At 49.3% G+C, this 7,042-nt stretch overlaps 1 long non-coding RNA gene across 1 annotated transcript in view; it reads right to left on the bottom strand.

The window, feature by feature from the left end:
* Positions 1–3,603: 3,603 nt before the first annotated feature.
* The window catches only part of LOC141958494 (uncharacterized), a 28,710-nt gene continuing 25,271 nt past the window's right edge, over positions 3,604–7,042 (bottom strand). Inside the window, exon 3 of the long non-coding RNA XR_012633284.1 lies at positions 3,604–3,702. This is a non-coding gene — a long non-coding RNA (uncharacterized LOC141958494). The remainder of the gene's footprint in view (positions 3,703–7,042) is intronic.

Below are 7,042 nucleotides of genomic sequence, written 5' to 3'. Positions count from 1 at the left end.
TTGTTTAGCCTGTTCAAGGCTGAGAACCCACGTATCTGGCCTTGTTAGAAACTCCCTTGGTTTCCACCCATGAGCCCTGGCCAGGCTTTGGGTGGAATCCAACAGGAGAATGAAACCAGAAATGTTCCACTCAAAACAAAGGTGCCGGCTATTCTGGCCTGTCGATCTCTGGTATATAAGGCTGGGCCCATTTGCAGCGACTTTGGCAGCCTCACCTACGGGTGGACGCACCGCGTAGGATTTCCCACTTGCTGGGACAGGCTCTCCAAACCCTCGCTGTAACCGGGGCTCCCCAGCCACTGCGGATCTGGATGATGATAATATATGCAAGTGGTGATGTATTTTTCTTAATCTCTATTCTCTCTCTCGTGTAGTAATGATTTGATGCATTACCCTGTACTCTCCTGTTTGCTGCTTTAAGTGCACTATTCTGCTTTTTCTTACTGCATGTTTTCTGTATTACACTGTTACATTAATTAGTTATCACTAGTAAAATACACCTACTCTTTTCACTCTGGTGTCTGAGTTGAATTGGTATCCTTAATAAGCAGAACATAAATTGGGGTCAGAATTGGGATCCAGCAAAAAATGCCATTATTTAAGTTCAAAGGTAATTTGTCAAGTCCACCAGATACTCCCAGATGGAAAAATCCTCCCTGTAGTTCACAGGCCCAGGAGTGGGCTCAGGTTGGAGGACAATGGGAGAGCTGGCTAAAAGAAGCCAAACCATTAGATGTTCTAAATTACATAAAAAGGATACCTACTGGAAAAGGAAAAGAGACTACAAATTCAAGTAAACGAGGATGGATTTTGTTAACTGCATATAGAAAACCACACCACAGGCTGTTGTTAGAGCACTCCCAGATGGAGTGACAGATAGATGTTTTACAGAGTCAGATAGTGATGTTGTAATGCTGGAATAAGTTGCTTAACCTGTTAAACGGGTCCGTAACACAGAATGGACACAACAGCTGATTGACAAGGTAATAAGTATGCACAGATGGTTGTGGAGAATACATGTGGTAATTAATTTTTCAATGGCTTAATTTGAATTGGCCTTCACAAGGGGGATCTGTGCTCTCAGGAACATTATTTAAAATAAAACTCCAGTACATGATTGCAAAGAGGACTCTGAAGAATGAACTCTTTCTGAGGAAATCATACTTACAGGTAAAAATGAAACACAATTAAAGGATCAGATGGAAATCCACTCTCTTGGTTACTGACTGAATAGGGCTGAAGAAATGGATTTCCCAATAGAAATCAGCCTCTGATATTCTTTTTTTTTTTTTTTTCCCACCTTAGTTAATACTGATTGAGCACATTCCTGGAAAAGGCAACACTGTTATTTTACGATTTAGTCATCTCGTCATCTGGGCTCCTCTGTCCCCTCTTGGTCTCCACAGTCCAGGAAAGATTTGTTGTGGGCCCAGCCCAAAGCCCTTGAGATGGTACAAGGGCAGGCAAAAGGAGCTTCCTCTGGCCTGCCTCACAAAGAGAAGGAAGGCTCAGGGGTGGACCTGACTGGTGACTACAGCTGAGCGAGCGGCACTAGGCCTAGGAGAAATCCCAGCTAGATAAAGGGAAGCCTGTCACCATGAAGCTGCTCAGACATGGCCCCGAGGCCCCGAGGGGCTGTGGAGCCTCCGTGCTTGAGAGCATCCAAACACGGCTGAACAAATACCCAAGCAACGGGGTGCAAGAGGGGCTGCTCTGAGCAGGAGCTTGCACTGGAGACCTCCAAGAGTCTCTTCCAACCTTTGTGCTTCTGTGGGTCTTTGAACATAAGCAGGCTGTGGTGGTGCAATTCCTACCCCTCCCTGCCGTCCTTGTTGGGCTGCTTGGTGCCAGGTGTGATTCCATCCACATTCCCCCGAGCCATACACCAATCTATGGAGATAAGGACTGAATAACCTTGAGGAGCCTGGCTCCTGCCCCCCTCTGATTGCTCGGAAAAGGTTATAGTGGCCCATCATCTCCTGATGGCCTGACACACCTGTGCCTGGGATGTGATCAGATGGAACAATAACAGGGTTGCATGTTATTCAAATTCTTGTGCAACTGCCGGAAGGCACCAAATAGCATTTGACAAAAGTCAATCATCTTGGACCCTATAAACTGCGACCACCAGAGAGGCCCTTTGAGCTCTCCTGGATCGCAGCGGCCTGTGACCAGCACCTCCCCTGAGCTGGGACGCCTCTCTGGTATTGTCTGCTCCAGACGGAAGGCCAGGGCGAAGTCCCCCGGCTCGAGTCTCAATTATCGCCCGTTGAGGAATGCCAAGGCATTGGGAGTATTTGCTCTAAACTCGAGAGGGAAATTTTCTTTGAGCTAGCTTCTATTTCACCTGTTTATTGGTGGGGGTGCGTGTGTGTGGGTACGTACCTTTACCCTTGTTCCTGTGTGCTTGTCCCTTTTGTGTTCATTTTACCGAACCCAAACCCTTTTGTTCCTGTACGTATATGTCTGGTTTGTGTATGCGCATGTACATATGTGTATAAATTAAGGTACCGTTAAGTAAGTTAGAGTGAATCTTGTCATTTTAGAACCTGAATAAATCGCTTTTCTGTCTGAGTTATTTTGTATTGACAAATAGTTGTTAGTTATTAATAAATCTAGATTATTTTTCTAAATCTTTTACCGTGTCAATACTTTCATCCGCGACACAGGCCTGCCTTCCCCAATATCCATCGTAGTTCAGGAGGTCCGTGTCCAATGGAGTTGATTGATATTTTGGAGGTGGGAGGGTAGAGGACATGACAGAATTATCACGCAGATACACAGGAAAAAAACATGCTGAAAGACATATGATACCAATGTATTTTGAGCTTGACCAGAGATACACTTTCAAAAGAGAATTGTTTGTTGTAAGAAGTCATCACCACTTGCAAACTGCCAGTTTCTCCTTTGGAGAAAGCAGTTGGCTTGAAGTGGATGGGTGCGTGTCCCTTCCCATCTGGGGAAGGCAGGACAGCTGCTGGGGATGTCCCTTCGCATCGGGGGAGGGCAGGAGCTCGATGGAAGCCAGGCCCCCTCCTCCCCTCTCCCTCGGGGCTCACTACACAAGAGATGGCACCTCTGCACGAGGGGCGGTGGTGGGGGATGGGAAAGAAGGGCCCACGCAACCCTCGACCATCAACCAAAGAACTGCTTATTGGCGGGAGATGTTGCGGGTGAGCCTGCGGGAAGTGCACAGAGTTTGCTCTCGGTTAAACAGGGCTTTCCCCTTGTCAACCTGGGTTGGCTATGACCAGTGACGGCCCTGTCTCTCAGATGTTTTTCAGTAACTCCCAGAATGACCGCCATAATGTTCCCTGGCACTGAAGTGAGACCGATAATTTGGAAACAATACATTTGTAGGGCTCAGCATCTTTATGACGATAATTTTACCCCATTGAAAAAAAAAAAGGAGCGTCACGTTATTGATGTTATAGCTTAAAAAACCCAGAAGGTAAGGCACCGCCAAAGCACAAAGGTGGGCACGGACATGGAAAGTTTCCGAAAAAGAGCCTCCTACTTAAAGGCAGAGGCCAGGAGAGGTAACAGGAGTGCAGATTCAGTCACCAAAGTGCCAAATAAGAGAGGCAGGAAGCATTTTTATTCTTTTGTTGTTTATTGTGCATGATCCACCTCCATGGGCTCCACACTGTCCTTTGGTGCGGTGTCACGGCTGGGCAGCTGGTAGGGAGCCCGTAGATCCACCTGTAAAAGGAGTAAGCTTTAGAAAACTCTTCTTTTCTTTAGGATATTATTAATAGTAGAAATAATTAATAATTAGCTATTGTCTTACAGGTTGGATTAATAGAGCACAGGTGCACTAGAAACAATATTGACAGCACAACCCAGTATGCACAGGTGCTCCCAGAACAATACTGATAATTTAATGCATATGCTGCTTACTGCTCCCCTGTACAACCCTCATCATGCCTGGTTTAAAATCCAGTCAAGCCGAATCATTCAAGATTCTCCTTAGGCATTAAGTTGTAGGCATGACAAAAGATAAGAAATAAGTGATTAACTTGGGATAAGTCGGAGCTGTGGACTATAATGGCCTTTTGAAATGGATGATGAATTAGTATCGTATGACATGTTATGAAGAATCATGTAAGACGCTTTTTGTCAGGTGCTGCCACTCACTGAGGTGATGGTCCAACTCTGAGCTGTTAATCAAGCAAGCCTAGAGATACCCACAGTCTGGTGAAATCCTTTAACACACCTCCATGGGCTCCACGCCGTCGTTTTGTGGGCTGTCACGCCTGGGCAGCTGGTAGGGAGCCGCTGGATCCACCTTTGTGGGCTGCACGCTGTCCTTTGGTGCGCTGTGAGGCCTGGGCGGCTGGGAGGGAGCTGGCCGTGTGCTCCTGAGGTACTGCTGGAGCTGTCTGAAGCAAGGGGTCCTGGATAGCTGGGGTACTTCGCAGACGACCCCTGTGGTAGATCCCACGGCTGCTGATGATGATTCTTGAGGTGGATCCACCTCCATGGGCTCCACGCCGCCGCTGGCTGCGCTGTCACAGCTGGGCCTCACACCATGTCTCGGCAGGTAGTCACGGCGGGGCCCCGTGCTCTTCCCCCGTGTGTCCACGGCTGTGTGCTGGCCCACGCTGGTTCCATGAGAGCGGACAGCAGTTCTCCTGGCACGAAGGGCGACAATGTTCCTCCTCCTCCTCCTCTCAAGATCCTTCAGGCTCCTGGGAGGTGCCCTCCCCTTTGCCGGTGGCGGGAACCTTGTCTCTGCTCCGGCCGAAGGTGCTGTGTGGGCACGGGCCTCGCTGCTCCGGCCGCTCCCTGGCAGGCACACACGCTTGGCCCCCACGCCGTACCCTGGCGGGCCTGCAGCCAGGTGCCGCTTGCAGTCAGTGCGAGTAGCGGGCTCTATCGCACCTGTGGCACGAGGGGTGATGACATTCCTCCTGCACTGCCACTGCTTCCTCATCCCGGGAGGCTGCGGGACGTGGCTCTGTGCTGCCCAAGGCAAAGGTGGGCGGCCATCTGCCTCGCTGCTCCGGCTCCTCTTCCTTCCAAGCATGCTTGGCTTCTGAGGGCCTGGAAGCTCGGCAACTGGCAGCCCAGCTGCAGGGTCCCTGTTTCTATAGGGCCCCGTGAGGTGCCTGGTGACAGAAGCCATTGTGATGTCGACTGTTACTATGGCCAAGGGGTGCGGCCAGCTGTGGCGGGGCTGGGCATGGCGGCCTGTGGCCTGAGAGACGCCCAAAGGTGGGAGAAGCAGGAGGGTTGCGGGGGCTGAGGGCCCCTTTCCCTGGGCTCACTCCCACCCACCGGCCATGGTGCTTGCCCAAGAGAAAGGCTGCCCCTTGGGCACAGGGACTGCCCTCCGCCTCCCCTCGTGAGCCCTGGGCTCCAGCCCCCTCCTCATCCCGTGCCCGGGTTCCCCCCGACGAGGCGGTGGCAACCATGTTCCAGGAGGGTCGGGGGTCCTCAGCGACCCTCCACCGAGCCAATGCCCGGGAAGTGGCACAGCCCCCCGCGCTCGGCACTGGCTGAGAGGGGACAAAGCATCCAGACATCCCGCCAGCGGGCAAGGGAGGCCCAGCCGGCCTGCGCAAGGCCTGCCAGCTCTCCGTAAAGACTTGCTGATTGCCAGCTCCCCTAGTCAAATAAAGATCTGACATACCAGTAACTGTTTAAAAAGGTTGGGGTTGCAGAAGCACCAGCGTACATACGTAATTGCATGAGTGCCATATGCAGTTAAAGGACTAGGCTCTCAGAAGCTACGGTGCAAATCTGCTTCTGTGTTACGCTCTGCCAGTGTGCACGGCCCAGAGAACACAACTCTTTGTTTCAGCATCACATTATGCACTTGCATGATCTCATCAATTAGGGATAGTCGACTGCAAAATTCCTACAGACTTGGTGGCATGCTTGACCCAAACCATGTGTGTACAATCATGCACACTTTTTCAAGGTTTCAGGTAAATTTGGAAAAAGAGTAAAGATTAAGCGTGAGCAAACCAATTGTTTTCTGAAATTTTCTTTCAGTATCTGCTTTTCTTTGAATTATTCTTGGAATAACTTCTTAAAGTCATGTGTATGCAAAGCAATATATAGAAAGCTGTGTGTATGGAGAACAAGGATTTTTGATACAAAAGAAAAAGGAAATACAGGTGAAGTTTGGGGTTTTTTTTTCATACAGTAGAATATTATAAAAAAAATTGAAAGAAAAATTGAAGGACTCTGCCTTAACCTCCCAGAGACCCTCAGTTCCCCAGTTGGGATCCTCCGCATCCCCACTGTCACCTGCATATGTCTGGGGGAGGTCCCCGTGATTTCACACCCCACCTCCTGCAAATCCAGTTCCCCCATTGGGACCCCAAAGCTCTCCTCCCCATCCCCACTTTCCCCTGCAAGAGTTTTGGGGGGGTCCCAGCACTGTCATGCTGAAATTTATCATTGAATCTATCATTGTGGAATTTATAATTTGAATTAAAGGAATTAATCTGCAATCAACAGAACACCAGAGTATTAATAATAGTCACTTTTAAGCTCGTTTTACAGAAAACGGTTAGTCATAATTAGGCAGCGTATTCTGGGGCAAAATCAACTGCCCAGCACAAAAACATAATCCTGCCCTGCGCCTTGTGCTTTCTTCACAAGCAGGGCTAAGACAGGAGATTGGCTCATGGACTCCTTTAATCTAAAAGCAATTGATGCCTTTGGGAAGATTTTCAACACAGGAACATCCCCTTTGTTCAAGTCAAACATCTCCGTGGCGGGATCGCCTCATTCGCAAGGTCCTGTGAGCCTCCTGGGAACGCTGCAAGATTAAAAACGATCTCTAAGTGAGAAGGAGCCTGTATTGAATACTAGCTGGTATTTCAGAGGTGATGTGCGATTCCCCCAATGCATTCATCGGTCCTTCAGCTAACATCATACTGAATATTCACCTCTCAGGCTCAGAGAGTCCTTCCTGCAATTGCAGCTGAAAGGAAGGAACAATGTCTAGGTGTTTGCCACAGACAAATACGCATCAGGATCCCATAATGCACCAACGCACTTCCAGAAGAAGAAATCCACATGCAAA

This window comes from Athene noctua, chromosome 3 (genome assembly GCF_965140245.1).
Source record: "Athene noctua chromosome 3, bAthNoc1.hap1.1, whole genome shotgun sequence".
In the NCBI taxonomy this organism is placed as follows: domain Eukaryota; kingdom Metazoa; phylum Chordata; class Aves; order Strigiformes; family Strigidae; genus Athene; species Athene noctua.
This window is presented reverse-complemented; position numbering and strand designations above follow the sequence as displayed.